Source organism: Colletes gigas, unplaced genomic scaffold, assembly GCF_013123115.1.
Source record: "Colletes gigas isolate AHSC1104 unplaced genomic scaffold, ASM1312311v1 Colletes_gigas_Sc00001, whole genome shotgun sequence".
Lineage (NCBI taxonomy): Eukaryota > Metazoa > Arthropoda > Insecta > Hymenoptera > Colletidae > Colletes > Colletes gigas.
In genome coordinates, this window is record NW_025106630.1 from 8,669,861 (window position 1) to 8,695,717 (window position 25,857).

The 25,857-nt window shown below is 45.3% G+C and overlaps 1 protein-coding gene across 4 annotated transcripts in view; it reads right to left on the bottom strand.

Annotated features, from left to right (window-relative positions):
* The window catches only part of LOC122394734 (signal-induced proliferation-associated 1-like protein 2), a 48,962-nt gene extending 24,672 nt beyond the window's left edge, over window positions 1-24,290 (bottom strand). For all 4 annotated transcript variants that reach the window (XM_043408734.1, XM_043404264.1, XM_043409584.1 and 1 more), the window contains exon 1: window positions 23,474-24,290. The gene's annotated coding sequence lies outside the window, so the exon portion shown is untranslated. The remainder of the gene's footprint in view (window positions 1-23,473) is intronic.
* Between the last annotated feature and the right edge of the window lie 1,567 nt (window positions 24,291-25,857).

Genomic DNA, 25,857 nt, shown 5'->3' on the forward strand with positions numbered 1-25,857 from the left:
GACTGACCGGCGAACAAGAGAATATCTGCGGTTAACAATAGCAGAATCGCACGAATGGGTTCGCGGCGTGTACGAACGTGCACGGACACGTTTCGGCCAAGGGAACGTGCAACAGGGATGTAACAGGGGGCCCCCCACCCTTTATTTTCTCTATCGATTCCGATTTGGAACGATCAACGAAGAGCGAATCGTCTCGAAGAAAGCGACAACGTTCGCGACAGAAAGACGTTAACTTGTAACTGGTAGGGAAACGCGACTTTGCTCCGTTGAGTACCAACCTTTGTTTCTATTATTACACGTTTTGAGAAGGCTGACACAATTAATATTTCATGACTATCGTTTCCTTCGTGTCTTTTTAACGTTTCAACGGTTCGGCTGTCAGCAAATCCGACGAGGCTGCTTCGACGCATCGAAACGCGTGTTTTCATTCGACATTTTTAAATTCAGCATTCTGTTAACCTTTTCAGAACGATCGAACCGAGTACGTGCACACGTTGTTGCGTGCTCGACGCAGTATGTTTTTGTTTCGCATCCTATTATGCCGATCCTATCGCTTATAATGTACATTTCCAACGATATTTATTTTAGACTGACGCAAGAAGTATGCTGAATGGCTCTCAACACAAAGAAATGCTTACAAAAAGGAGCTATAAAATGTATAGATTCGTTTAAAAATATGTGTACGTAATAAAATACTTGCGCAAAATTTAAAATCTTATTGTTTGGAGATTGTATGGCGCTTAAAATTTTCAGTTTTTCTTCGCTCGCAAATAATATCGAGATTTCGACCCTCTTCGTGCGAACTGTATTGCTTCGAACAACAGAAAAAATTCTGCGAGTCGTTTTGTTTATTTTTCTCCCCGGGGGGCCGTGTCTGACGTGCATCGACGGGGCTTAAAGTTCCGCCCGAACTACAAATAATGTCCATCGAACGATGGCCGCGGCTTATCGGGCTATTAAATATTTACCAACGGGATGAGAAAGCTTCCCGACTTCGGGCGTAGATTCTCGCTGAATCGTGCGACTGTCTCGATAAAATCGATCGGATCTTCCATAATACAACGGTGGCATTCACGGTGAAATATAAAACTGAGGAAAAGGATCGCCGGAGTCGAAGAAACTTCGCAACGAAACGTGATTTGCTTCGAGTTAGGAAGAGTTTGAATAAAAAAAAAAAACTATCACCTAATTCGCGGGACTCCCGACTAGACGGATGGATTTCTCTTTGCACGATGGCCGATGAGAACTGTTAAAATTTCAGCCTAAGCGCAAAGTGCATCGCAGGTAGTCGCTCGTTACCGTCGATTATGACAAAACGAGCTTTCCGCGACCGCGTCGATAGCAGCTGGAGGCCACGTTGCGAATCCCATTAACGTTATCGTTCCGTCCTCGTTCCAGCTCGAAACCACGTAGGAGGCAAACCTTCGCGGTGGATTAGGATCCAGAGCATCTCCCGGGAGTCGAGAAACGAGACCCAAATAAAGAGGCCACGTGCTGCGGCAAGAATATCCAACGCGAGTTCGGCACTATTTTTATTTTCGACCAGTTCATCCCTTCGCTCGAGACAGCAAAAAATAATGATGGTTTTCGACCACCCCAATGTAGATCGTCTGTTTAATATCTCGAGAGCTCCAAACAAGTCATTTAAATTGTTTATAAACCCCGAATCAGACTAATTGCAAGGTGACAAAAGATAATAAGCGAAATGGACGATTAAATTCCGGTGCAATTTCACGCGTTGGTCTTTCTAAGCACAGATGCGTTCATAGACGAACTCCTCGCTGGTTCTCTCTTCGTTTCACCATACGTAGATACGATTAGCTTACGGGTCACGTGTGTAAAGCGTTTGTTACGCAAGTCCGACGTATCGGGTCAACGACTTCCTTTTTCTTCGTACACGAACACGAAAGTGGGGATAGGAACGCAGCTGGAGCAATTAATCGACTAAAAATAATTACCGTGAGTCAATGTTAAACGCGACACCGGGATTTCTCACGTATAATTAAGGCATACGCTAAATTCTTAGCGTTTCGTTGTCCGGTTGCCGCGGTTTCTTCGATGCAACCTTTTCGATGGAAAATCTAGTTACAAAAGCTGCGTCGATCGACTCCAAAAGTGGCTACGCGGGAGCACGCTGCTAACTCTAACTTCTCGCGTTTGGTGAAAAGGTTCCATCGCGGTGTTCAGAGATTTTCTTTCGGCGCGATTGTACGCGGATAACAGTGCTTTGTCGGCGACATTTACGAGCCAGAACTGTTACACGGTTATACGTGGCCGAGGGAAGAGGAGAGAAACAAATGGAAGATAACGAATAAAGAACGCCTTGTGCCTCGCCTCCTATCTTCTCGCGTTTCGAATTCCGTCCGCGGGCTGTTCTCGACCAGCCAAAATATCGAACGAGATAAATCGACGTGCAAACATCGACAGGTCTTACGGAAATCCTGTACGACGTCGATTATCGCGAAAGATTGGTCTCGATTTCGTTTCCCTCGACTATATTTTAATCCGTGTAACTATTTTTTAGTCGGGAAAAGTACAGAATAAATATTATTTCCAAGGGGATCGGATGGGTAATGGGCTTGGAAATTCTCGTGGTACTTAATAACAAGTACTTTTAACGCGAGGAAGTTTCCGCGGGGAACAATGTGACTGCCATTGTGAAGAATTCTGTAATCACTGCGTTTTTTCTCATGTTAATCTTGCGGTATAATTTTTAAAGAAACTGAACATCTTCCTGCTCGCGATTTTTATACGCAGGCATTATATTTAATGAACATTTTGTAAGAAAATTATCTCACATCAGGGATCCTCTACTATTCTATGCAGATAGTGCAGTTTAACGGAAACACGAACATTTTAATGTTCAACTTTTCACGATCAGAGTGGACCAAATTGGAGCAGCGAGTTTGAAGAGCATTACCGAACACGTTGCTTGATTACGAAACGAGGCGAATATATCATCGAACCGGTGTTTGAAAGAGATGCTCGGGAACCACGATATCTTTTATCTGGATCTCGCTTATCTCCAAGTTAACGCACCGTGTACCAATGTGAGGGTCCTATAAAACCAAAAAATTTTATTCTACGCGTCTACGCTTCTTCGATTTCTCAACTTGACTTCAAGAGACATATTTTTAAAATCGAAAGATTGTTTAACAGCCCCGTTCGCACGCTGCTACGAATCTTTCTGCTCGCGAATGGCTGGCGTTTCCGATCGTGCTCGTTTCCATTAATTTCCGCCGACAGACGAAGATAGACAGCAGGAAGTTTGCAACAGCCACAGAAACGCGAGGGGGGAGGGGGGCGTGTGTCTGAGTTATTAAGGACGGCCATCCTCGACGAAAATGGCTTTAATTGAATCGAGCACCACGCACAAGCCTCAGCGAATTATCATATTTATTAATCGACGATGAAGAACGCGAACATCTGTTCCTTCTCCCGATGGAGAGACCCCCAACATATGTCGTGATTCCCTCTGTTCCCGATTTCAATTACACGCTCTTTTGTTTTCGAACGGCGCGTTGGTCTCGTTACCGATTGTTTTTCGTCGAGGGTTGTTCCATTTGCAACCCCCGTGCAGCGACCCGCGTCTCCCCATTCGTTTAAAACGATTAATTACGCGATATTTCGCTGTCGCTTTCGTCGTTCGCGCCTACCCCCCGGTTGAATTTACAATTTAATTTCGGTGTTTCGCGCGTTGCGCAATTCACGCGCGACGGAAGCGGATTTTTCAGATAGGACGACTACCCGGCCAGCAGCCACGGCGCACCGCGAACCACGACCGTGCACGGAGGGCGTTTATTTCGAGAGAAGATTAAGAGACCGGTCCCGTACTACGGCCCTGTTCGGCACCGACCACCGCCGCGACTCGAATATGCGGTTTTTAACGGTCCAACTATAAATACGCTCGGAGCACGCGGACACCGCCGCTTTCGGGGCTCTTGCTTTCGACGATCCCGAAAAACCCATAAGATTGTCAAATATCTTTCGTACAAAGCGTGAAACTACAATCGATAAAAGATTGTTCTCAACGAACCTACAGGAGAACCAAAAGGCACTACTCGAAGATAGGGTATCGTGAAAGAATCTGTTTCAGATGTACAAGGAGCCATCAGGACGAACGTATATGATAAGACTGTAGGAATTTACTAGAGAACTGGAGGGAATCTACCAAAATGTAGACTGTCAACGACGAGATGTAGAGGAACTAGGAAGTGGGATGTCGTTGGAGGAATTTATACGAGAGTTACAGGAGCCACCAGGAGGTTGTCGCCGGAGGAACCCGTTGTAGAACTGCAGGAAGCCATTAGCATGTTGTCGATGAACGAACCTGCGGCAGAAGTAGAAGGAGCTATCAGGAGATAGGATGTCGCGGAGGAACCTGTTGCGGAATAGCCGTTAGGAGGCTGCCGTGGACGAATCAGAACTACATCGAGCCAGGAGGTAGCGTGTCGTGGACGAACCTGAGCAGAACTACAGGGATCCGGTAGAAGGTTGTTGTAATCCCCGGAAGCAGATCTACAAAATCACTCGGAAAATTTCGTGCAGTGGACGAACCAACAACCGAGATCACCTTTCAAGGTTTCGATACCCTAGAAAATGAAGGTTCTTTATCCTTTCGTTACGAAAGTCCTTCGTAACGACCGTTCAAGCGATAACGAAAGAGAAAGTTGTATGCTAATAATCAGGACGATTAAGATCGTTAGACCCGCCGCCGTTAAATCTTCCTGTTACCGATCACTTTCGAGCAAAGGTAGTTAGAGACATTCTGCTCGCGCGCTAATGTTACGACGTTGATCTCGAAACGCGGACTTCGATATTTCAACGAGCACGAATACGCATCGTCGGCTCCGAGCTCAATGCCGCGTGATTTTCTATACGTTCCGTGTCACTTTGCTCTCTCAAAACTCGTTGTAACCTCCACACTCTCACGACTCGCTGACCGCCCTTAAGAGCAATCACCCTCCCCCAGCCACTCGTGCATTCCTCGAATTCTTATTTCTAAGCAACTCGGTTGCTCTTGCCTCCCCTCGTCCTTACATTACATCGGGGAACGGTCCTATCTACGCAATATTCTCTTGGTAACATTTTACCGAGGTCGACGCGCGTTTCACGCGGCACTGAACAATACTGAGAAGGATACCGGAGCACCGGAGAACCCCACCCAATCGTAAACGTCTCAGTTCGTTATGAGGATATTGGCGAACCTCTAAACAATACTTGAATTAAAAATAATATCAAAGTTGACGTGCGATTGCAATGTATACGATGAAACTCGAGGCCGGGTCTGAATCGACTTTTAATTGGTCGAGAGTGGTCCGTCGATGCCTTCTGTCGTCTCATCCCGGAATCGGTGGTTTGGAGTTACAAAATAAAGCCGGACAACTGGGTACATTATCGTGCGTGTCGACACCGTGAGACTCGAGGTTTAGTTATGCACCCACGAGCGTCGACGAGCTTCCGATTTTATTCATTTCGTCGACCCTTCCTTGTCTCGAGTCAAACACCCGCTCTCCCACAATTTTTAAGTAGGTACACTATGCAGCTGGAGAGCTTGAATATCAGATTCGGTGGCGAGAGGTTTCGGGAAAGATTGTATCACTTCTGGGTCACGAATTTCATCTCCATATTTAGAAATTCTTTTAATGTAAGAAATAGTAATGTACTTGTCCCCAACGATACGAGTATTGTTTAAAAGCTAAAGTGACGGATGATAGAACTATTACTTAAGCCTATGGCCTAAATAGCGTCACCCGATACTGTTCGAAAGAAGACTTTGAAGATACTGGTGACGAGAACTAATATCGAACCGATTCCAGGGAACTGATTTAGCTCGGGTCGAGGGTTCTAAATGCGTAACAGAGGACGCATAGTCCGGAGGAACGGCACGTGGCGTCCGATTTGGGCCGTTTTCGGGGTAAAAGTATTCCATCGTCCAATCTCGACGCACTCTTGCAACGAAATACGATGCGTTCGATCGTTGACCCTTTGGAATCGAGAATCGTGAGGAGAACTTGGCAGCCGTCCACGCAACGAATCCGGCATATACGGTGTGTGTTACTCGATTGCGAATACAGGCGGTCGTTACCCTCGTTTCGACGGTACGATCATTTTTTTACAATGGGAACTTACTCGTCGAAACCGCACCAGAAACCTGGCAATGGACCTTGGATAAACAAACGCGTTGGGTTGAAAAAAAAAATAAAAATCCATCAGATTTAAATGTGGGAGCCAAGCAGAATAGACGGCACATCCGGCAGGATCTATCCATCCGTTGGAAAATTATTCGTTCGTGTTCTATCTGGCCACTTCGGTTGAAATGGGACGAGCACCGTCATGCATAAATCATGCGCGACGTACAACATCTAATGAAGCTTCTACCGAATACTTCATGCAGTTCGTTGCATACAAAATTTACATAAGATTGACCCATTAATCTCCCATTAAGAGAAGAAACAAGAACATTGTCTTTGACTAGAATCAGAGTATAAAAATGCTGGAACTCGAGAACTTGCCTATTTTAGAATTTAACAGCGAAATAATAATTTTTCAGGCATTCTGATCGCCGTATCCGATCTCTGCAGCGGCCCGATGTATACGTGGCAGCGCGTAGACGCGAACACGCAATTAGTGTGTTGCGCGAACCAGTTTTAACGGTGACCAGTGCCCGATAAGATTGCGTACGCGGCGATGAAAGGACGATAGCGCGAATGAATGAACGCCTGGCAACAGAAACCAACGGAGAACGACAGTATTACGTCTGGTTGTTCGTCCACAGGCTATCTCGTCGCTGACATTCTTCCATCGCGTGTCCGCGCTAGCGAGAAGCGCCACGACGACAGGAAACGTCGGTCAACGGAAGCGATTAAATCCAGGAGAAAATAAATGAAAATCCGCGTCGATCTCGACCACCTCCTCGCCTTCCCTCGCCTTCCCTCGCCTTCCCTCGCCATCGAATCGTCGAAGATTAACGGACTACGGGCTTCTGCTGGAGAAATAAAACGTCTTCAACGCGATCCAGGCGTTTCCCGTTTGTTTTGACGTTACGAACGCTCGTGAATCAAAATCGGGCAGATTTTGTTCGCAACGAACGCAAATTTTAGATTCGTTTACAAACTGTCAAAAGTCTGGAGCTTTGATCTTTAGTTAAATGTGTTTAGTTCGTCGAAAGAAACGCGTGTTTGTTAGGCTGCTCGACGCGGGGAAAACGAAATGGTCGGGCGGATATCACGATTCCAAGTCGCGTTTCCCGCTCCACCCTCCCTCTTTCTCGCTGTTGAGACGTTGCAGCGTCGGAGGGACATTTGAATACAATGTTGTGGCGATTACCACTTCTTCCACGATGCCGTGGAGACCGTAGGGAGATAAAGGGGGTTAAGGTTAACGCTGCACGGAGACTTCAACGAGTGGACGTTAACGCGGTAAGCATGGCCGATCGCGTCTCGCGGGACGTTTCACCGAGAAATTCCCCATTTCGCGAGAAAGAAACTCGATTGATTGTTTCCGACGAACCGATTTACTTTTATTCTTACGATACGACTTGTTTCTTGCACTTCCCTCTGCTGTTCCGCCCGTAAATTTCATTTCTACGGCAATAATCCCGTGCACCATTTTTGTAATGCACGTACCATTGCAAGTTTTCATTGCAAGTTTGAATTATTTTCCAGCGAACGACCGTGAATGAGAATGTTTGTTTCTGGATTATGCTACCTGCTTCTCGTCAGTCGCTGGTTTCTCCATCGTAGCGGGATCGATTAGGTGATAGAATGGCCTAAGCGAGAGCGCGTGTCGCGCGTCCAAAACGAACCTAAGCCGATCGCGGATAATCTGGCGTAAGCCGAGCAGCAATCAAAGATTGCAACACGGCCGACTCACTTCTTCTACTTTAATGCTCCTCGGCCTCTAATTACGAGTAATGCTACACCGACCGCCAGCACCCAGACGCATTTCTCATTGGGTATAATTTATGACCGTGCCGCTTTATATCTACCAGCTACGTAACATGCCAGTCGCGCTGAAATGTCTCGCAACGATGGGAAAGCTACGCGACAGAAATTAGCCCGAGTTAAAAAGCATCCGCGCGCTCGTTCGACTCCGCAATTTCCACGGGAACGCTTCGATCGCTGTGCAGTAAATCCTCGAGTTGCACGAATTAGCAGATACGCGGTTCTATCGCCACTTATCTACAGTGTCGTTCAAAACTATAAACCGTCCTCTTTAAAAATTACATTGTTGCAACAGGGCGTGGCTCGAAATAAAGTAGAGTCGAATTTTAATGGAAAGAAGGGAAAAAGAAGAGAGTTCAGCGACCTCGTTTAAATCGTATATCGAAAGCTTCGTTCCGCGTTTCCTCGAAAAAAAGCGTCATCTGGCAGAAGGATACTCTTTTCGTCCCGTTCAACGACAGGCTCTCGTCACGCGAAGGATGCAGAGGCTCGTTCTTCGAGACGATCGGAGAATCCTTTGTGCTGCCCGGAGAAAGGGAGACGAGAATAAGCGCTGAGGGCGAGCTACGGCCCTGAGCACCGGAAGTCCTCCCCCTCCGGCTCTTCGTGCCTGTCTATCCTACGTAACCCTCGCTTAATCGACAGCGTATCCACTCGATTCGATTTTTCTCTCCGACGAGTCTCTTTCTCCTTTCAGAAGACTCCAAAAATCATAATTACAATTCGTTGTCGCAGATTTTGTAACATGTTTGCTTAGAAAAGAGGCAGAAGCTGGTTCCAAGATCTGGAATCGCCCTGTAGATGGTTTTTGCAGCCGCGAGGATTAATGGCCGAGAAACATTATCGAGATCTTCTTTTCGAGGATTCTAGAAATGGGCAGGAATGTAATTCCCCGGGTGCAATTAGGTTTACAGAGGTTCGCTCGTTCGCATCGTAATGGTTTAAACATATCAACGTCGCATCGAAATTCTGAACGTGGCCGGGAATCGGTGCTCTTCCCACGGGTTGCGGCGGCGTAATCGTTCTGGCGTGTCAGGATTCGAGAGTCCAAGGCTTCGTCCTGCGCTTCCAGGCCTTCCTCTCGCGTTGCAAAAAACCAGAGCACAGGAAGAACGGGCCAAGGATCACCGGGATAGCGACGACCATTCGATACGGTCTTCTCGCATATGTTTAAACTGTACACCGCCTCGACAGTTTCTCACGCGACGTACAATACAAATAATAAACGATTACAAGTCTCTGGGTCACTTTCGAGAAGTTAACTTTTTAGTTTCAGTATCAAACTTTTCTATTTATTCTGTTATTTCCAAGAATCGACGTATTTAGAGAGGCTTCCTCTCTAGCCAGCGATCCGGAATTCCGTGGTCCTTCGCGGTTCCCCTCGACACGGAATTCTTTTTGTTCGCGTCCATTCTTCTCCGAAACGATCCCCGTCGCGAAACTCGAGTCTGTTTCTCCCGGGATCGGAAATCCTCGGAGGGGAACCGGCGCGAAATATCGCGGAAAAACGGAGATAGACGAGCGGCGGCGTGTCCGAGGATGCGTTACGCAAGGAAAACGACTTCTTCGTAGGCGTTCCGGTGGCGGGCCAGCCGCTTCGTTATCGGCTCGTAGCGATCTTCCTGAGCATCGCTGGAACGACGAAAGGTTCGACGTAACGATTCGTGTCCGGTACCGCGATGCAATAAAGATCGCATAACATCGACCGTCTCGTGCAATTTGTATCGTCGGTTCGCTGTTTCGGAATCTCCTCGCTTGACTTCCTGGCTGCATCGAGTTTCCTCGTTTCTACGCCATCGCCGCCCAAATTCATCCCCGCCTTTTCCTTCTGCGTTAATAATTCGTTTAAAATTCCTTAATGTTCTCTTAAATGCAGACATTTTTAAGGAATCCAAGCACAACTTTGACTATTGCAATCTTTGGTCAAATTTTTGTTTTCCTTGTTCGTAGCTTTGCACGGAAGCGTCGTGCAAAAAAGTGTTATTCCGCTCTATCGCCGGAACACTCCGAATAGGAGAGCCATTATTATTGTAACTGTTATCCTTCTTGTTATTCGAATAAACTTTTGCCGGCCTCTGGGGATTCTATTTCGCCACGGTTCTTCCGCGCTTCCGCGTCGGTAGCGATCTTCGAAAAATTAACGAATCCAACGACCGAAGAGAGAATACGGTAGGCAATCATCGCGCGAACGTTTTGCCAGTCCTCGTCCAGCCGACCAGAAACTCTTTCCTTGTTATCGTTACGGAGAGTCTTATTTTCAATGGAGCGGCAATACGGGCTGCCTTTCATGCGGACTATTCCGGTCGAGATAACGATCGGGAATCGCGAGGCCAAACAAACATCGAGTCGCGGTTGCTCCGGTATTAATCGTCGAGATAACCGAGCCTGATAACGATAGTCCCTTGGAATCGATAGGCGATATCGCGAAAATAACGTTCATTCATGCTTCCCGCGGAACGACGGTTTCCACGGAATCGGTGAAAGTGGAAAAGACAATTGCCGGGGTGTGTAATGCAACGACAACTCGGAGTCATTCGCGTTTCGTCGACTTTCGATTCGACTTTCGAATATTCGATCATCGAGTACACAATGTGCATCTTCAAAATGCACTGGGAACATTCCTAGTAAATGTTCTCTTTTCCAAAGTATTTAGAGATCTCGATAAATAAATAACACTTCTTTCGTTCGATATTGAATTTCAAATGTATCCATTTAAATGCTTAAAATATTTTCAGCTCGTCAGAGTGGCGTTAGCGGAGATAAATTACGACGAACGAGGCTCGCCATTTTCGCTCGAGGAGTTAATCTGTTGCTCAAACAAACATGGCGGCGGTCTCTAAGTCCCGGGCGCAATGCGTTCTCGATACGCCCGGGGCGTTGGATTCGTTGTTTTTCGATACCGCTGAAACGCTTCATTTAGCCTCGTTCGTACGGTGGCCGTAACTTTTCGTCGAGGCGACAGTCGTACGCTTCGATGCAGATGTGCAATTGCATCAGAAACGCGGTCGTCGTGGATTCGTCGTGACTCGAGCGCGTCTGCACCGCTGCCTTCTATCCGTCCACCGACAGTGAAAGCTTCCAATGTAAACTCCGTCCTGTACGTGATTCGCTTAATACCACGAGATTCTCACCCCGAATCTGATTAGGCTTTTTCAAACGGACGAGAATGTTTCCGCAAACGCGCGGGGGCTTGGAGAGAGCCTCCTTTCGTTGCCACACGTCGTTCTACACGCGATTGCAAGGCAAAATGTGTAGTTTGCAATTAATATTTCTATTCTAAGAAGAAGACCATTTTAAGAATGTCGAATAAATAAAATTTGAATCGTGAATGATGTTACATTTCCCGTTAATCTGGTTCCGAACGTTGGTTCTTTGTGTCGCGAAACAATCACACCCTGGGCTCTTGTTCCGTGCACACCGTGAAGTAAAATTACAAACATTATCAGTTGTCTTATTTTGATCTCTATTATTGCGGTTCTCTGTAGGCGTATAATAAAGCCGTATTATTATTAGTATTACCGTGGCTGACGGATGCAGAGGCCGAGATATCGTGAAAAACGCGCACAGCCGGGCGCATAATGCGACTCCGTTTCGAAAGGTATACGACCGTGGCAGTCTGGTGCGTGCAGGTGTACCTTCGACTGAAAGGAGTAGCCGAATTGTAACAAAGGAAACGCACGCCTATTCACCGGAGTCGATGCGTTCGAACAACGAGAACCAAAGTTTCTCTCTGCTCGAACATTTCTACAGTCTTACCGTTCCGCAGACTGTAAAAGAGGATTCCGGCTCGAACAATGCTTGATTGAACCGGGCTTCGAAACTTTATTTTAGCAATATACGCAATTTTTCTAACACCATTTGATTCCACGCGGCTTGAGCGATACTTGGAGTATTCTAGCGTGAACAATGATGATTGTCTGTTTTACGTCCACATGAATAAATGAAATATGAACTATCGATCATTGTCACATTATGTGAGACACCGTGGGCGGCGGAGAACGCGAGAACGGTCCTGGGACCGGGGATGGTAACCCTAGTGGGACGATGTTGGAGGGAATCGAATCCTGAGACGAGGCTCCATCGAATAACGCGCGATATGCGGGCAGAAACGTGCACAAGAGCCCACCGATACAGACAAATTGAGAAAAAGCATACAGTGGCCCAGAAAACAGAAAATCACAGCCAGTCACGAAGAAACAAATCGATCACTGTCGTTCGTACGACTTCCGTCTGCCCAGATTTCGACTAGGGGATTGGGATCGCTTCGATGAAACGTTAACACGTTTATTTAGGTTCCAAGGGGTTCGTTTGGACGAAGCAAGATTGAAATATACTTATTGTACAACCTCGTTTTATTGTACCATCCTTTTCTTTGCGGTTCACAAATTTTAATACAGATTTAGAGACTTTCGTCAGGCATCTATTACCCATCTCTGATCGTAACCACAGATTAGCAACTTTCTGAAAGTAGTTGGACTTTTGAAATCGACTGTGAATCTTTCTATTAACCAATAATCTACACATTTGTACGAGAACCCTAAAGTGGCCCTTCCAATCTTTCATTAGGACGTTAAATGGTGTACCAAACTTGTCCAACTATGATACATTAACACCTCAACGATGCATGACTCAACGCCGCGTCGAATCGAACATTGTCGTCTTCGATGACGCATAAAAGCGCGATTATCGAAAAAAAACGATTAAGAACCACCCGTGATAGACAATGCATGACTAAGATTTAGTCACCGTCCATAGATGTAATCGTATCAACGAAATTCTGCTAGTTGCAACTTCTTTTCTATCTCCTAATGGTGTCTCGTCGGTTCCGTTACGCCATCGAGCCTCTGACGTCACTAGTTCGCGCCGATTACTCATCGTAGATCGTTTGGTCATAGATCGAAAGATAGGGAATTCGTTCCTGGCGAGGATCATCGGAACTGCAGGAATTTAATATCGTGTTCCTCGACCCGAGAGAACTTTCGACCGGAAATCCACAGGAAGTACGCAAAGGCAGCCACACACGAGCGGGGAGAATCTTCTATGGCGAGTACATTGGCTTCGAAAAAAAAAAACTCGTTTATACTACCACGAATGCATAGACACTTGTGGTGGTACGGAAACCAGTCTACGTATTCCGCGCGGGTGCGCTCGAACTTAAGGGCTAAGATACAGGGAAACTTGGAGCATCTTCGGAATTTTATCCCAACAGAAACGATCCGAGATATTTAGATATGTTGGGTAGTTTCTTCATTCCTGTTGCAAAAGAAATGAGCTTTGGTCTAGGAAGAGAGATTGGTCTTAAGAGATTGCGCTCTACGATTCTTCCCCACGCATTAAAAGTTTTACAGTTACAGACAAAGTTGCAATCTTATTTGTACAGGATGTCCGAGTAATCGTGGCACAACCGGAAAGTGGGTGATTTGATTCAAGGTTAGGTTAATAACAGCAGATAGCTGTACCTCGCCTTTGTACCCAAATGCTTTATTCGTAATTTCTTCTGTTCTCACGATTCCGATTTCTCAACGTTCCTAACTTTGGTCAAATAAAGACGTATCGTTGTTACGTTTCATGCAAGAACAAACTGGAAATACTAGTACAACGCAAGAAGGAGACTGTAACGGTGAAATCACGTGTACGTGACAACGGCCGTCATCGGGGACATTCTGTATATTTACTCATGAATGGAGTCAAACAGTCGCTAGAAACTGCATTTGATTAGGATTGCTGAAAAACCTGTACGATATGAACAAGGGAATAAAAATGATTGTCGAAAGGGTAAAGAGTCGGCAGGATCCCGAGTGCATCCGCGGAGCCACGTTCTTATATCGTGCAGTGTTTGCGTGTGTACGTTTGATCCGAGGCGCGCGAGCACCATGGGAATGCATGCACAAAAAGAGAAGGAGCACCGCGTCGGTGAAGGTGAACGCTGAGAGTGTCGGAGGCAAAGTCGCGGACCAAGTCGACGACGACGAGCACGGAGAAAGGAGTCCGAGGCAACGTGGAGGAAGAGGAGGGTCAGAGAGATGCCGTTATTCCGGAGAGTCACTCGGGGCAAACCTAACCCAACCGAGAAGAAACGAGGATGACGAGGAAAGAGAGGGCTGGATTCCTCTTATTATTATTCTCCTTTCCACGGAGGGCGAACACCCGAATGCTACTGACCTAATACGGCTCTCCTCTTGTTCGTGACCCGCTCTCGGGACATTCCGCTCCGCGATACGTGACCGGAGATCCGCGAAATTTCAACAGAACCCCGACCAACGAAACCTCCGACCATTTTTCATTCCATTTCTTATTTACGAGTCCACACAGTTTCGTTGGGTTGACAAATTTATTTAAGTTACTCCTACACAGGTACGAGACCTATACATCGTCAACGCTGTGACTCTGGTACGAATTCAGCTTCGATATTTATTTTTTGGCCCACTGAACACGCCTGGTCTATTTTCAAGGGAAAAGACCTTTAGCGATTAAAAATCCGCTCGAGTTTGCACAGCACCAAGAACAAAGTCGAGACGAGACTTTTTCCCAGTGACGATTTAGTTGCAAGAAGAGGGACGGTATTGTGGCTGCCGGGGCCGTAGCAATGGCGGTGCGATTTCGTTCGTCGCGGGGCTCCGTAAAAGCGCAAGTCGAGCGCGTTTCTACTGTTACTTTCGTAACGAGATACCGCGCGAGAAATGCAACCGAACCGTCGTTGGAAACGATCGCGAAACGACCGTTTGCGAAAGACGAAGAAAGATTCGCGGCCGAGACGCACGCAAATAACAAACAGATGTCTTGGCGTCTTGACGTCGCGGCGCCCGACCCTTTCTCTACGCCTGGATACTGGGAAAATTGCCTCCCACTCTTTCATTCAAATTTCTTTAAGAATTAATGAAATGGGAGCTTCGTAGATGGTTGTCTCAACCCCTAAATACAAGAATTCGTGTCTTTAAGCATTCTGCAGTCCAGTAATTAACCAAACGATTTTTGTCTTCTTTACACGTTTCTCGTAATAAAGAAATTACTTATATTGTGAGATTTCTGCACGATCTCTGCAAACAATCGCTGACCACTTTTAAAAATAATTAATTACGGTTCGTGTTTAGAACATTAACAAACCGTTTGATTTGTTTGAATTCTGATCACGTTTCCCCGATATCTGTCCCACTGTGCAGTGTCGTGGCTCGTGTTTCGAGAAACCGGTCAATCGGATTTCGCGCGAGGCTTCGGAATTACACTCAATTCTCTTTTAACGCGATAGTTACCAAGAATACTCGGTAAAAACTGCTTAGACGCATAGCGAACTAAAGAATTCCTGGTAAAATCTTCCCTGAGACTTTCGACGCGTATATAGATCATCGATCTCGTCAAAGGTTCGACCAAAAGTACACGCGTGAACGTATGATGGAAACGGGGAATTAATTTTCGAGATCGCGGGGAAGCAAAAAACGAACGCAAGATTATCGGTTTTCTTTTGGATCGCGTTAAGTCGGAACGGCGTAAAAAGAGGATCGTAGCTACGCGTGCACGCGACGCGGATCGTCCCGTGAAATCTTTCACGGTGCCGCAGCATTCGCTGCAAGAGGTCTCACACACGCGGTGTGACGTCGTGTTGTGCCTCGCCAATGGGACGTTCGCACCGTTGATAACTTTACTCGCAGTTAAACGTCGAGCATCCGCGGTGGATGTTTTTACAGTTAGCCCACACGCTGTGCAGCGTAACAGTATATTCGCAGATTCTTCCGAACGTTTCGCGTTCGAAGTGGCTAGTAATCCCGTTGTCGCAATGCAACCAGAAAGACATTCTCGTTAAACGCATTCGGTGCTAGCTCGAGATACCTTCTATCACCATAGAAAACTAAATAATTTATCGAAATATTTTTTCTACAATTATTTTGTGAAAAGGGTTACACGCTTAGATAGTCGAAACGTTGATTAAACAACAATACTTGTTCGTTTATTACTAAACGATCCAACACGTACTTCGCGTCCTAGCTTGCATACTTATGCGACCAGAGGAACAAAATCTGAATGTTAATGAGAGAGACATTCTCCTATGGTGTGCCTAACTGCGCCCAAGGAACGTGTAGATTTAATTTGAAAATTAAATACTCGAGTGGCCTTGAAATATCCTTCGCCTCTTCACCTAAAAATCATCTCTGATTTATAAATAAAGAACTAAAATAATGCTTGTATAAATTTTGTTTAACTATTGTATCGTGTACACCCTCTATGAATGTTACGTTTGAAACTGTTCTGAATTCTCCTGTGGACGGTTTCTCGGTTTGTGAAAAAAAAAAGAGTTTCTTTCAATTTCAGGTTAACCCAGCCCCCCGATCGTGGAATGCCTTTCTCGCGAATGCGAAAGGCGCGTCTCGAAATTCACCCTCGGATTATAATACGCGCCCCACAGCGTTTTCCACCCTACCATCTGCGATACATCGACGCATTCATCGCGACTCGTCTTCTTCCTAGGTGAGATATACAGGGAACGCGCTCGAATTGCGCGCCCTTTGTGTCTCTACCATTCACGCATAAACAATGCAACGGTAAAGAGCACAGAACATGGCACCCACCCGTGGTCCGTCGACGCACAATCCCTCTTCGAAGAAAAGGGATAACTCGTCTATCAAAGGATCCATTCAAAATCGATCGTCCATCGTCTCGAAACTTGGCCGTGTCGATAACTTTTTCGATTGTACAAATTTCAATTTCGAAGTTAAACACAGAAATGTTACCTTCCTTGGGAATTCTTTCAAAATCGGGATTATAAAACAGATGGAGGATCGGTGATGTTCTATTTTAATAATTGTCTATCTAGGTTACACTCGTATCGTTCGAAACAGGTCAAAACGAGAAGGGTTGCGAAAAAGGCGAAGGCTTATTTATAAACAGGCGGTTAACGAGAAAGGCGTGGACTTTATTTTTGCTCCGTAAACAATTATGTCGCGTGGCTCGGTTTTCAGGGCAAACGAGAATTCGTCGATGGCGACAACCTGAGGGTAACCTATGTACGCGTAACGTTCCAAAGTACGGACGAAAGGGCCAAGCCCCCAACGGTCGAACCCTGACGAACTTATCCAGAGGTCAATCAACGCATCCGGCCCTAATTAATTGCCTTTGGTTGCATTTAAAGAACCTGTATCCTGCCGACCCGACGTCCACGGGATGACTACCGATAATTCGATCGCCGCAGGGAAGGGTTATCGACGCAGGAAACAGTCTAGTCGATCGGTATTATGCTCACCAGAAACGGGTTAGCGTGGGGAATTCCTATTAATCGCTGTCACCGATACACGTGGCCACGATTACTCACCAACGATGACCAAGATTGACAAGAAAAATCAATCTTTTCGCCGTAGTTTAACGGAGAAATCACGATTCGCGAACGTTATATCAAAGCGACGAGTTATCATAATTTTCTACAAACAAACGATTATCGTAATCGATGTGGAGATATAACTCGAGATAAAGCCACCGTTTCGACATCGATACGACGCGTTTCCTTGTTCTCGAGGGCCCAATGTCGTTGGATAATCAGTTGATCAATCGCCTTGTGCAGATAGATAATCGAATAATCTATCGGAAGCGGTGCATTTACGAGGATTCACTTTTAGCGACTCGAAGGCGACGCGATAAGCTGCTCGTGACGACGACGGGTAATTAGAGCGTCGTATAATTGTACCAACAGGGATTCGCACGAGCAAGTTACGCGCAAACAAGTAGACTAGATGTGGAACCCGATCGACGCCGTTGGACAGTCTTAAAACGCGATCGAGAGTATTTCCGTTTCAATAATCCGGTCATCGATCTCTTTGCCTGCTCGGTCGAGAGACTATAATAAGCTGGAATTCGTTTTACAAGCGTTACAAAAGGTTACGAGACTTTTATGGTAAATCACTAGCTGCTTTAAGCTTAAAAAATATCATCTATTCTAGAAATTGGTAGCTATTGCTGTAATTTATGAATGGAGTTTGAATAAATAAAAGTAGTTTGATAAGTTGGAGTAGCAAATCGCGAGGGTTGATAGAACTCTTAAAGTCTGTCCGCGATATTAGTCGCCATTGTTCCCGTCGCCCGCCTTCTTTCGAAATGCTTTTCGAGCAGCGTTCGATGGTTCTCCCTCCCGTTTTGACAAGCTTTTTTAATATGCGTGGCATCGCGTTAAACGAAACTCGCGTCGCGCGGACAAGCACAGAGAAGAAAGAGGGTCGAGAGGGTTCGAGGACGAGAGGACGACCCCAGACAAATTCATCTCGCGACAACGGAGGGGTCTCGGCCGTTCTCCTTTCCTCGAACACTGCTTGGGTATGCATCCACGAACCCTCCGACAGGAAAGAGCGTGGCCTGGTAACGGTGACAGTGTTCAAAGTCGCGAACGTGCATCGATATGGGGTCACACCGTGCCAAATCGGACATTCTTTCGAGTTACATTCCGGATTTCTTAAGATAATAACCCATGCACGTAGAATACATATTTCTAAAGCGAGTATGGTAGTTGGGATACATCCAAGAAGTCTACTCAGCTACCACAAAGGGTATATTCTTATTAAAAGAGGACTTACGTTTGTCGAGTCATTAATTACTTATAATAGGAGAAAATCTTTCTCGTCCCTCCTTTTCTAGGAATCGCCATACTTCGAGGACCATTGATATAAATTGCCTGAAATTGGTCTGCACGAAAGGGTTAACTGGTGGTAACCTCGACGATATCAGGATCGAGGAGAAAGAATCTGTGAACGATCCAGGCTACTGAAAGGTTTCAGGGTTCGAGTTGCCGGGGTTCCACTCGACCATATGGTCGATCCCTTTTCTGCCTACAAATTAGGCCGTTCGAACGAGTTTATCGCTCGAACGGGAGGATCAAATATTTTGAAAGCTGCTCGTATTACGCCAACTAATAAACATTAGGCGTTCCGGCGTCCTCGAGCGGAGCAATCATCGTGTTTCAACGCGTTAAAATCGGAGCGCCTCCACGCACACTGGGGGCTATAAAAATCGCCCTTGAGCGACGTTTACAATGCGAGAGAAATCTGTTTTCCGCCGGTAAAACGTGTTCTGATACCGATCGTTGGTTAATAATAATGTTGCCAGAAACTATGTATACAGGCTGTGGTCGGAAATGTATATCAAAACACTGCTTACATAAAATAGTCCTAACTAACGTTTCCAGCGTGAGAAAAATTTGTATTTCGTAAATTCGAATTCTGTGGATGATAAATCTCTGGCTCCCCGGTATACCCGGTTGCGTGGTAAAAATTGCCGCGCATTTCTTGCGTGCTGATCGTTAGAATGGTCCGCCGTACTACGGGAGGGGTGGAAACGAAAAGCATTCGCGGAGTGGAACGACGGTCAACAGTTGGTAGCCGGTAAGTCAAATGCGACGAGCAGTAAACTTTTATTTCCAACGTGTTCGTACGAACCGAACGGAGTCGAGGCGAATCCTAGTCGACTTTACGAGCGGTCTTCCATCGACCTGGGGCTGGTCGGGTATCGCTTAGGTATGCGCCTGCAGCTGTTCGAAAATTCCAACCAGGGCTGGCCTTCTTTCACGGTATTTTCGAGTATCGGGTCGCGCCTTTCAAACGATACCGCACCGATTCACCCTCGATAACTTTTCATCCGTGGACGTTCGAACTATCAGATTTGTCTCCGCTTGCTTTACTTTATATACGAGTTATTAGACTGCGGATGTTTATTCATTATAATTCTCAAGAAACTACAGAATACTTAACCCCTTAACGCTCATATTTTTCGGGTTAACCAAGAATGTTCAGTTTTCTTTATTGGATTTGTTTCCAAGTTGTATAAAAATGCGACTTTTCTTAATTGCAAACGTTGTATCCGGCGTATAATTTGAAGAAAAACAAATATCGTCATCCCTTAAACAATTAGATCAAAGAAATATCGTCTTTCAAAGCAGTCAGACTCGGGCATGAGCGTTAAGGGGTTAAAGTGAGGTAGGAATTATTATATTTAGGGATTCAGACAACCTTTTACGAAGCTCACATTTCGTTAATTCTATTAATAAAAATATGAGTTTAAAGAATAAAGAACCGCTACCCCCGGACAATTGTGTGCTTTGTTTCTGGTAGAACCAGCCGATGACCACGGGTTTGTCCCGTTAGAAAAGCATAGAGGAGACGAGTATGGTCGTTTGTAGCTCGACTTGGGTTCTTATCGGTAGCGGATGGGGCAAAATTCGCGTGAAAAGTTGTATACGCGGACTTCGGATATTCGAGCAGCGGCGTTAAAGCTCGGAGCCAGTCCGCGCGACGATCCGGCCACCGGAAGTAGGCGTAATAACGAACTCCCATTGCCTATACGTGCCTGGAATACAATAACATTGTACGCCAGGCACAAAGGCTTCTCTCCCTGTAACGGCCACTCTGGGATACACGAATTCCACGTCGCTTCTTTCGAACAGGAGTGGCCCTTTTTTCTGTAAAACTCGCAGGACGTCAGTTAGCCACACGATGTTTCGCGCGAGCAGCCAACCTATACCGGGTGAGACGTTCGAAACACTCCACCCTACGATTTGTCTAATATCGCGAGTAAACGCATCGAATCTAGTTTAATAATAACTCGTGTGTTGATCGATAGAGCGACGTATAAAATTAAATTTAAAAAATACGAGTGTAACCCCAGTTGGTGTTTAAAATAGGTCTGAACAATTTGCCTAATTCTAAATGATAGAAAATATTTGTCGCGTTAGTCGTGTGTGGGTATCGATGAATTATAAATAAAGTCTAAAAAAAGCATTTGGACTACGGTCGTCCTAGAAAATTAAGAACATGGCGAATCCGACCTATAGTGAGATGACTTCTGCATACATTCCAAAAGAAAGATCTAGGTCAGGGTTTTCCTAATGAATATGAGTCCAAGCACGACCTCATTCGGACTATTTTTAAATATAGGGAAGATCGAGGCTGAAACAGGGGTAAGTTGTACCAATGCAGATATTTAGGCGATCCCGGTAAACCGAGACAAAATGTTAAAGGTTGAAGTACCGTTTGTTACATCGAGTCTCGATATTATTAGACTTTCTTGCTCGATAAAGTATTTTTGATTTTAAGGAACTTGTATGGATAAAGGATTTATATTAAGGTATGCATTTTTATATTTATTACTGGCCTTATAAGGAATTCGTGAAAAGACACGTGGCCTTCTAACGCCAAAAGGTTCCCCCAACCACTGGATTAAGTAATAGTCCAACCGTGGGCGATTCACAGCCCACGCGTTCTTTCCATTCACGTCAAAAGCACCCTCGATATCGTTCCCGATAAACCCTTGCAACATTGGGGTAATATATCTAACCATATTCCATTTTTGCGAACGCATGCATTCTCAATACCGACTGAATTTACCAGAGATGGACAACATTCTCTTCTAGATAACAAATAGAAGCTAAACTATGAGATAAATCCATTTTTACACCCCATGTGCTATGAAACTTTGATCTGTTAAAAAATTGAAAATCTATATAATAATTGAGTTTTGTATCGACAAGGGGCTTAGCTCGCAGACAAAATTCTCACGAAATTATAGTCACCATAGGTCGGGGGCCTTCGACGGTTCGTTAGTTCGAGAATCGCGTGGGTGGCAGGAACGCGCGACCCACGCGACCACTTATCGAAAATTACGTCTGAACGTAATTGCGAATTTCCAGTTATCGTTCTTAGAGAAGACCACGGCCACGCACAGTGACAAAAAATCTCCAGAACGTGGACGAAATGTGTGATTACGAGCTTCTTAAGACGAACCTGATTACAACCGACGATTGTATCTTTGTGAATAATTTCGACGAGCTGGACAGTACTCTGTTATATTCTTCGCGCGATACAAAATTTCTTAGTTTAAATAAAAATGGTTATAATTGGACTCGGTTGCCTGGGGCAATTGCCTCGATAAAAGGAGCCACGTAGCCTGCTGCGAGATCCTGAGACCGGCTAAAGGATGAAAAGGCTCTTCAATCGCAAAATATACCCGCGAAAAGGTCAGTCGCGAGCTCCACTCGTTCATTCGACGCGAATCGTGAAAACTACGCGTCTCGGGGACCTTAAACGAGTCTCGTTTAATGGCAATTTTAAACGGGAAATTAATAAATAAGTTGACTAAATATTTTCAGCAATAACGAGTAGTACTTTAAGTTTAAAACGAAAATTTATAAACATTATTTTTAAACGAAGAGTCGACTTCGATCATCCGTTTCGAGAGGAGGATGCAAGGACGTAGTGGAGGGGTTTAACGATCATCGACGAACCGTTTGATAGTCGAAAACTGCCGGGCGAATTTGCAATTTAAATTTTGTAAATACCAGCTCGAGAAAACGAGACACAGAAAAATGATATGGAGTAATCTCAATTTTAATAATGGAACTTTTATAATGAAAATATCATGTTTCTTTGTGTACGTTATATTATTACGTGTTATCGAACGATCAGAAATAATAGTAAAAAATTAAGATTATTTAAAACATTTACATTTTTTAACTTGTCTGTAATTTTATCTCGTGGGCCAGATATGCTTAACAAATTGGCTGAATTGGCCTGCAGACCGGACTTTGTACACCTCTGTTGCTCAATAACCCCACATATATTACAATTATCGTTCAAACAGTCGTGTCAACGGTAATTGTACAAATTAATATACGAAAAATAATTACGACAAATTGGAAGTGTGATATTCCATAATTTGAGCTCGAAAATTAAGAGGAAAGACAATGACGTTTGCTGTGTAAAATCGTAGCAGTTGTGACTCGAATACCGTAAGAGTTGATCAAGGAAACAAATCGATGCATAGGATATTGCAAGTCGATTACTAGGAAGTCGGTACATCGAGAATGCTGCAACAGCATGAATTACCTACTGTGTTACAGTATTGGCGTTCAGTGGACACTGGCGACCTTCACCTATCTGTAATCAACAACGTTAAGTCGATTTACGGGATATGAATCAGCTCTCTTACAATACGGGAGAATGCCTTCGACGAGAATTGCTTCCTTTGAAAACAATTCCTTTCGAACGAAAACGAGCAATACTCTTATCTAGATAAAGCTGTCATATATCTCTAAAATAAATATTTCACAATGAACCGGTGAAAATTTAACTATTCTATCGTACAAACGTCATGAAAAATATACGTTGATTTTACTTTCAAACGTTTTTATGATCGGCGACAACTTTAACCTCCAGTCTTGAATTTCTTTTTAGTGCAAAAAGAGTATTTAAAACAGCTTTATTCGCTGAACTTCGCCATTTTACCTTGCTTTTAACTATATGACAACTGTCTGTGTGAGGCACAATGTCTAACATTCCGCGAAATTTTATACGTCTAGGTTATGTTCCGTATTACCAATGACAGAATCATTCTACATATTTTGGCGGGAATAGCGAACGATTTTCACCGAGATTATAATTCGTCTCGAACGCCAGTGACCCTGGACCGTACCACGGCCACGGAACTCCATCGATTCTATTTCGATCGAGGATAATAAATCTATATAAAAGCTTCGTCGTGCGACGAACGTAACGTAAACTTACATTTTCTGGCTGCGACGATCGCCTCTGCCGTGGTACACAGAATAGCGGCACGCCGCTTTCCCGCTTCCTCTCCAATATAGCGGCTTCCGGTTCCCTCTACCAGCACAAAATAAACTAAATCGCCCGATAGCACCACTCATCCACACCGTGCACACCGTTGATCCCGATCTCCGTGGATTCTTCCTCGTACTACGATTCTTCTTCGCGCGACACCACTGGACTCGCACGCAACGATCGATTAGGCGTGTTGTCCCAACACCTTGTCCCGATTCACGATTCACCGGACACGCGTGTACCCGTGTACCGTCGTCGTTCGTTGCAACGCGGATTGCGAGCAACTTCATAGAACACGATTATCCGTGCTGGAACTCGAGTCGTTCTCTTGAGCTTCGAAACTCGATTCCCCTAGCTGTCGATCGAACGGTGCGTCGCGCGTCTCGTTTCGATTTACGTCGTGATCTCTTCTCTCGATCGATCTACCGTAGAACTGATCTCGGCTTGCTTCTTTACTCGTACATTCACGGTACGACAATTATTCGTGAGAATCGGAGGCGTTCGAACGTTCCTACGGCGGGCTGCATTTTTTACGGTAACCAAGTGGTCTCTTCGAAGGGTTCGTCAACCCGGACCTGCTGTGTCGATCGGTAACCGTGTTCCTGCCGGTAATCTCGAGGCACGATTATCGATTCGTACAGTTTTCAGGAACAGGGGAACGCGCCGAGGAATTACCCGCGGCGCAGTTGAATGGAGAAATCGTGCGAAATAGTCGGAGCGAAACGGACCCGGCACGGAACACAGCGGAAACGACGCTAACAGGTTACGCGCCACGGGACGACTGAGTCCACCTCTAGTAGGCTGCCCACCGAGATCCCCCACCATCGGGCTTCGACGCGCGTGCCTTCCATACTACGGTCGTAACGCTCGCTCGCCACGAGGATACGTTGCCGGCGGTCGAAAAGAATACGAGAAATTGTTTTGTTTACACTGCATACGTGACTCGAACACGCACGATTAATAGGTTACCGCGTACGAAATGCCGGTTCTACGCGATTTTTCGATTCTACCGTCGAGAATGCGAGTCGAACGATATTCAACCGTCGATTGTTGCACAACGCCGTGTTGAAAAGGAAGCAACTTCGTGCTACACGCGTATGCATTTAGACGCTCGAATAATTTTCCTTCTCGCAACAAGAGAAAGTGCACGGTATCTACCGAGACAATAGTATTCTTGGTCCACCGACCGCCGGATTTCGTATGCAGACACCGCGATCAAGATCAATGGAGCTTGACGAATTAATTGCGTGGGTACCGCGTAAGTACATTGTTGTTTGTTCCATTCTTTCGTGAAACATCACTGTCGGACCACCATCTTTGATGCGCACTGTACGATTACACGCATAGGATTTTGCTAAACCTTTAGCATATAGACGTTCGAAGGTTGTGGCTGCTACTTGTTTGACATATTTTTCGAACAAATTACTATGGGAAGCTTTAAGCGATTGATGTTAATAGCTAATCGTATAGTTCGAAGACCCATTGAAACTCAGACTTGACACAATTTAACCCTCTTACGATGCACGTTCTGATCTGATTCCCTCTGACCGTAATTCGATGAATTAATTTCTTTTGATGTACAGGTCACGCGCGTCGGATCTTTAACGAGAATTAAGGTCGAATTAGAGTGCTGTGTTTTATTATAAAGGAAACGCTGGTCGAAGGGAAAGTGTATCTAGTCACGTTTTCTTTCGGAGATAATAGAATCGGAGGTATATTTTAAAGGCATCTATCGTTCAACGTCTGAACGAGGGTGCGCATTCTCGAGAAACTACGCGTGTGGCACGAGCCAGAGTTGGCCCAGATAAGATCGTTGTTCTCCCAAACCATGGGTTCCCGCATTGCTTGCTTATCTACACCGAAATGCCCCAGTCGTAGATGTCACGCAACTGCCCACGCTAATTAGTCTATTTTCATTGTCTATGCTTCTGGCCACTCATAATTTCTTCCGAAAAAGAATTAAATATTACGCAGTACACTTTCTACTACTGATCATATCTTGAAACGTGTCTTTGTAAGATATACGACGGCTTTTAAAGTAGGAGTCGTGGCTCTTAGTTTTTAGCGCGGAAAAACGAGGCTACCTTAACCAATTGAATTTAGGGAGAATAACGAGCGTTGTTTAGTGTAATGTGTATGCGTAAATCAACTTCATTTTATATTAATCAAATTAACATTTCCTCGCCACGGTTCGATATAGGAAAGATTTTCCACCTGTGCTTCCGTATACACAAGGTATTATCTTCCGGAACATTATGGCGACACAATTGCAGGCACACCCTTTACAGGGAAACACGAATGTCCGGGCGCGTAATCACATTTAATTTCAC